Raw genomic sequence first — 6,000 nt, 5'->3', positions numbered from 1 at the left:
TCACCTGAGGTTTACCAGAGTTAGTGGAATCCAGTCAAAAGCAACAGTGTTTTTCTGCATAAGATGTTACATTCAGATAGGACACTTGATATAAAAACACATCTATCTTTTTTGCACTGAAGCTATAACCTTTATTATTACTGTTTGTATTGCCATAGAGCATCAGAGTTACAATCACAGACCAGGGATAATTCCCTGCCCCAAAGAACTTGTATGCTAAGGCTAAGACAGGGGAAAGTAGGGGGACAGCTAGAGAATGGAGTACAAAGACTCCTCCATCCTCCTGTGCAAAGTATTTCTCCACCTTTTTGGTCTGATCCAGGATTTTTTGTTGTGGTTGAATTTTCATGCAAGAAAGACCTGAAGCAGTCAAGCAGGCACGAGTAGGTGATCAAAAAAACCCCCAAACAAACATGGGGAAATTCTAAAAAAGTTTCCAGCACAGGTTTCAGGCTCAGAATGCTGGCAGATACCACCACAATCTGATACCCTCCATGGTGGCATATATGCAGTACCAAGTTCCTTAGTAAATAATTGGCAGGAGGAACTGAAGGAGCAAATTCAGGATCCTAAAGCATGAATCTTGCTTGCCAGAGCTAAAAGTTCAAGCAATATTTGCTAAAACTGTGGCAGACTTGGCAACCTGGAAATATGACTTGGTTGCCACTAGAAGGAGACCACTGAGTGGATGTGGGTTACATGCACTCAGGGGTGGCAAAATGAGCCACTGTAGACATACATGCATAGTGCTGCTGTCAAAATCAGGTAGGATGAGTGGAAGTAAATGCCCACACTCAGGATTTTTTTTATTGGAAATCTACAGTTTGGCCCCATTGACTTAAGACATTAATTGCCTTGTAGGTAAGGGAGGAGAACAGAAGCCTGGAATTTCCATATCTGGTTTACTAGCAGGGAGGTTGAATTAAGGACATGTCGAGGTCTGACCAGGGGCACCCCAGGCTAGATTTTAAAGGTATTTTTGTACCTAAATCCTATTGGTCACAGTGGGAGCTAGGAGCTGGTAAACCTTTATGAACCTGTCATGCTGGGATGGGTGCATTGTAAATGTGTGTGGGTCATACTGAAACCAGTAGGATTTAGGTACCAAAATACCTTTAAAAATCTAGCACCAGCTGTGAAAAACAAGTGAAAGCTAAGAGCTGACATTTTGGATGGCTTGAGTCTAAAAGTGTTGAGGACCACTGTATTAAGACACTCAACAGTTTCTGGCTCACCATTTTAGATCCAACATCTTGTTATAGGGATTGTAGCACTCAGCTACCATAGCCACCAGTGGAAGAAGGGTAGACACCACACTAGAGAGGAGGTTTATGTGTCATCCTGCCACCATCCATTGTAATGAAAGGAGACTATGAAAGACATCTGACCTTGGCAAAAGAAACTTCCTGTTAACAGCTATCTCTACAATAAGCAGCCACCCCTGGCTCTTCCTCTCTACTATGTTGAAAAGATTTGTAAAGAGTTAGGTACCATTGCTATTTTCTTGGGCATGCAAAGCCTGTAAGCTCCTTTACAAATCCCAGCCTTACATTTTTCCCTTTTTTCCTCTCTGGAGAGTATATTTATTTTGGATGGATGATATAAAAGCTCTAACTTGTTTTTCCATCAGCAAATATCAACTCCTACATTTCGGGGACTGATACATCACAGTTCTTGATGTGCATTGCTAGTCAGCGTTGGAGTGTGTCTGCTTGCTATATGCCTAAGAGGTGAGGCTCCTATGATATCCTGCATGAACAGAGAATGTACCTTTTACCCATGATGCACTGATCTACCATTCTAACAATAGCTAGAGTCTTTGATGCAGCCCTCCACACACTGCTGGTGGTAGGATACATCAAAACAAGAGTAGGTGACCTACTAGACTTGCAGTCCAAAGGGGTTTCTGGTTAGCTGTCTGCCCTTAGAAGTGTGTATGAGAAGCCTGCCATAATCCACATTCACAAAGATGGACAAGATGTCTGAGAAGAAACACTGGTCTCCAACCATGAGGAAGAACTGATAATTCCTGGCCTGCTGGGGAGAAAAGTTTACTTCCTATAACCATTATTACTATTATCATGGTTGACCCAAACATCTGGCCAAAAATGCAGGGTCTTGAAGGTTAATCCTGTGAGGAGGAGAAAGAGATGATGCAGTTGTGTATCTTCAAAACAATTCTGTTTATTTACAGGGATGTACAAAGTCCTGCTTCCTAGAACACAAGAGGGATCCTGGCACCAAAGACCATTTTCCTGCTCCCAGCTCCAAACCTTTCCTTCCAGCCAGCACAAACCAGGGCTTCTCTGTCTCTGGCCTGTACCCAGGGTCACACTACTATGCTTGTTCAAGTGTGTTGGAGCCGCCTTCTTTGTATCTGTGTCCCCCTGCTTATCAACCTGAACTGTGTCTTCTATCCTCTGACACATACTCCTTGACTAAATCACCACTCAAAGTTCCTTCCTGCTTCTGCCTTTGTCTTTGTTCTGGGGCTAGTTATGTATTTGTATTTACTGGTTTGAAGACTGCAATTATTTTTGTGATTTGCTTCCATCAAGAAGTTTTATGGCTCCTTACATCCTTAAATGAAGGAAGATGGTTACATCCAACAGTGTGCATTTCACTGAACTGATACATTTATTTATCATTTGTTTTGTGATAGTACTTTGAAATCCCAGACTTAGATTGGGACCCCAAGCTGGAAGAGCTGCACAAATGCAGCAAAAAAGAGATTTTCTCTCCCATGATTTCCAAATGTTGTCTCCCTCCACCTGAATACTTTTTGCTTTTTAACATAACACCAGACCTGCTTTGCAAAAATCCTGCTTATTCCAACTGCTAAAATGCTTTCTGAGATGCTGAAAACATATTAAGTGCTTTCCTTGTATTATATTATTGCCTGATCAAGTGCAGTAAAGGTGCTGTAGGCATGTTTTATCAGTCATTATGTAAAGAAGAGAGGGGCTCTATGTGGTTGAGGAAAGCAGAGGAGTTAGTTCATGATATCCACAGGGATATGGTTAGCCCATGAGCTCCATTTCACATTTCTGTTGGTTAACAACAATGATCAGAGGTCTAGGAAATGTGACAAATGAAGAAAGGTTAGAAGAACAGGGATTATTTAGTGTAGAAAAGAGAAAACTATGGGGGAAACTTGCTAACAATTTCCAAATACAAATAGACTTGTTATAAAGAGAAAGGAAATCAGCTATTCTTTATCTGCAGATAGGATGAGAAGTCTTGGGCTTAAATTGCAACCCGAGGAATTCATGTTAGGAAGAAACACTAGAATAGATTCCCTAGAGCAGGGCACAGCAGTGTTTTTGCAGCAAAGGGCCATTTTAATGGATCTTAGCTCTAAGCACAGAGTTGCTTCCAACTCAGCCTGCAGTGGTGCTGGAGCCAGTGGGAGCTGCTGCCACCACTACTTCTCCTCACTGCCTGAATGCCACATAGGAGAAGATCCTTGCTGCTGAAACTCAGCACAATTCCCCCTCAATCTCCCCAGCCCAGTTCCAGGGGCTAGGTAAAATAGCTCTGCAGAATGGATCCAGCCCACAGGACAAATGTTGCCAACCTTTACCTTACCTTAGAGAGGGTGTGGAATCTCCATCTCTGGAAGTTGTTTAAGTGATAAACAAAATTTGTTTGGGTTGGTTTAGATAGGGATGGCCCTGCCTGGAGCAGGAAACAAGATAACCTAGATGGATAAATATGATATGTTTGGGAAGAGTCAGCATGGTTTTTGTAAAGGCAAATCCTGTCTTATGAATCTGCTGGAGTTCTTTGAGGATGTTAACAGGGGTGTACTTGGTAGCCATGTTGGTCTGAGACAAAAGATAATTTTTTTGCAATTTTTCAGTTGGTCTAATAAAAGGCATCATTTTGGAACCAAGAGTTCTAATTTTTTGTATGTCTTGAGGATGTTAACGAATACACGGACAAGGGAGATTCAAGTGATATCATTTACTGGGATGTTTTAAAAGTTTTTGATAAAAGCCCTGAACAAAGATTTTTTTAAAACAGTGATTTGCCATGGGATTAGAGGGAAGGTACATGTTGTGGATTGACAGCTGGTTAAAAGATAAAAAACAAAAGGTTGGGCTAAATGGGCATTTTTCAGGATGGAGAAAGGTCAATCGTGAGATCCCTTAGGCATCTGTGCTGAGCCCAGTTTTGTTCAACATTTTTTACATATGACCTGGAAAGGGGAATGCACTTTAAATCCCAAAGTTCCCAAAGACAATATTAAATTATTCTGTGTCCTCAGATCCCAAGCAGATGGTGAGGAGCTGTAGAAAGATCTCCCAAACCTGACTGAGGGGACAAAAAATGACAGATGAACTTCAACGTTAACAAATGCAAAATAGCTCATGTGAGGAAAACTAACCTCAGCTATACATATACAGTGCTGGACTCTGAACTGGCCATTGCAACTCAGGAAAGAGACCTTGGAGTCATTCTGGATCAGTCCCTAAAAACAGTGGCAACACAAAAAGCCAATAAAATGATCAATGGTAGGGAGTATCTGTTATGCCAGGAAAGACTAAAAGGGCCAAGACTCTTCAGTTTGGAAAGGAGAAGGCTAAGGGAGGATATGCTAGAGGTCCATAAAATTATGCAGGGTGTAGATACAGTGAATGGCGAACTGTGATTCACCAGGTTCCAGAATAAAAAAACACAGGGAAACCCACTGATATTAGCAGAAGGCAAGATTAAAACAAACCAAAAGAAGTACTGTTTTTACAACTTGTGGTATTTGTTGCCACAGGAGATTGTAGAGGCAGATAGTATAACCAAATTCAAAAAGGGATTAGACAAATGAATGGAGGACAGGTCCACTGGGACACATTAAATAGAATGGTCAGGAATGTATCCTTTGACATCCATAAACCAGTGATGGTTGATGCCAAGGAGAGTCAGGGGGATAGATCACTTTAAGCATGTCCTGTTCACATACTCTCCCTCTAAAGTATCTACTACTTACCACTGTTGGAGACAGGTAATGGGCTAGATGGACTATTGGTATTACCCATTGTGGCACTTCTTACGTTTCTGAGGGCTCTTTCAGCCCTATTTTTCTAAGGTTCTATAAAATGGTTGAGTTCCTAGTATGGCATGAGACTGTCTTAAAAGTCTTGTGTCATACAAGGTTGGTATTAGCCTCCCGCTTAAGTCAGAAGCACCCTGGACTTTATTACTTATAAGCATGCTACCAAATAACGGTTTAAAGGGGAGAGATGACAGTCTTCTCCAAGAAGCTATGTTCTCATTCTCTGCTCCTGTTGCCCTCTCAGTCTGCCTGTATCCTCATGCTCTTACCTTATACTTAGATTGGAAGTTCTTACAGCAGGTATAATCTTTTTTTTAATGTATTTGTACAGTACTCAGCACAACTGGAGCCTCATCTGAAGTTCCTACTACTACTACTACCACTATATTAGTGGGATATTTGGAAAAGGGGTGAACAGGGCTTTTCTATTGCTATGATTTACCATCTGCCAGAGTTAATTTGTTATTATATATGACTCCTTAATGCTACTGAGTCATCACTATTAAGATGCTGTAAGATTAATTAAATGTCAGGCTACCTAGAGCTGTATGGTTGGCAGTTGTTGATGTTTTACCATTGTTTAAACAGAAATAGTAAAAAATTAATGAAGCAATTTGTATTCCCATTATTTTTTTCCTCCACAAATCTTTTTTTCTTTTAATAACCGATATCTGAAGCCTCCAACCATAGCACAAATTTAAAATATACTCACACAGGCAGAAAAAATACTTTCAGGTATCGTACAGCTGGTGCTGATTAACAGGTATACTTTGCACTTAGTGGGTTTACCTACATGTGTTCTTTACTGTAGAGCTGACTAATTAGCTCCACAGTAAAGTGTCACCATCTATACATGTACCCATATTAGGGCAAAGTAAATTAATTAACTCCACTGTAGGATAGTACTGTCTGGAACAAGTACTATCCTACAGCAGAGTCATTTAGTG

Source organism: Crocodylus porosus, unplaced genomic scaffold, assembly GCF_001723895.1.
Source record: "Crocodylus porosus isolate Cpor-Errol unplaced genomic scaffold, CroPor_comp1, whole genome shotgun sequence".
Lineage (NCBI taxonomy): Eukaryota > Metazoa > Chordata > Crocodylia > Crocodylidae > Crocodylus > Crocodylus porosus.
This window is presented reverse-complemented; position numbering follows the sequence as displayed.